The sequence below is a fragment of the Gossypium hirsutum genome, chromosome A09 (assembly GCF_007990345.1).
Source record: "Gossypium hirsutum isolate 1008001.06 chromosome A09, Gossypium_hirsutum_v2.1, whole genome shotgun sequence".
Classification (NCBI taxonomy): domain Eukaryota; kingdom Viridiplantae; phylum Streptophyta; class Magnoliopsida; order Malvales; family Malvaceae; genus Gossypium; species Gossypium hirsutum.
In genome coordinates this window covers 59159398-59160034 of record NC_053432.1, presented here as the reverse complement: position 1 = coordinate 59160034, position 637 = coordinate 59159398, and the positions used below count along the sequence as shown (strand labels likewise).

At 41.4% G+C, this 637-nt stretch overlaps 1 non-coding gene across 1 annotated transcript; it reads right to left on the bottom strand.

Annotated features, from left to right (window-relative positions):
- Positions 1-102, bottom strand: LOC121206885 (small nucleolar RNA R71). Its single transcript, XR_005902056.1, has one exon. It is a non-coding gene; the product is annotated as a small nucleolar RNA R71 (small nucleolar RNA).
- Between the last annotated feature and the right edge of the window lie 535 nt (positions 103-637).

The window sequence follows — 637 nt, the reverse complement described above, 5'->3', positions numbered from 1 at the left end:
AGTCAATGACATCTCTTCTTTTGTTCAATTTGATATTGAGACTCTTTATGATACATGGGAGAGATTTAAAGATTTGTTGAAAAGGTTTTCTCATCATGGACTATATTTGTTGATAAACTGTAATTTATACATTATTTTATCCCATGCTAAGCCTATTATGAATGGTTTCTCCTTAGTTTTTAGTGAATTTGATGCTCCTAATCCTTTAATTTCATGTTTTATACTTAGGAGAGCATAGGAGAGTAAAAAGAGCAAGAAACGGACCGAAACGGAGAAAATGGACCCACGTGGGAAATCAACACGGGCTTGACATACTCACACGGGCGTGTCACACGGCCGTGTCCCTTTGGCGAGATTGAAGCACGACTTACACGGGTATACTACACGCCCGTGCTTGTTCAACAGCCTTGACCACGAGTTGGAGTAATCGCACACGGGCGTGTCTCTGCAGAGCCCAAGTATAACCCTATTCAGAAAAGGCCAATTTTGGGGGCTCTTAAGCATTCTAAAGCCTATTTAAACACTTGATAAGGAACTTAGAAGGGGGACGCAGAGTAGGAAGCAAGGAATTACTCAAGGAAAGCCGATTGATCCATCTCAGAAGCTGGATTCATCATCAAGACTGAAGATCTCCCTT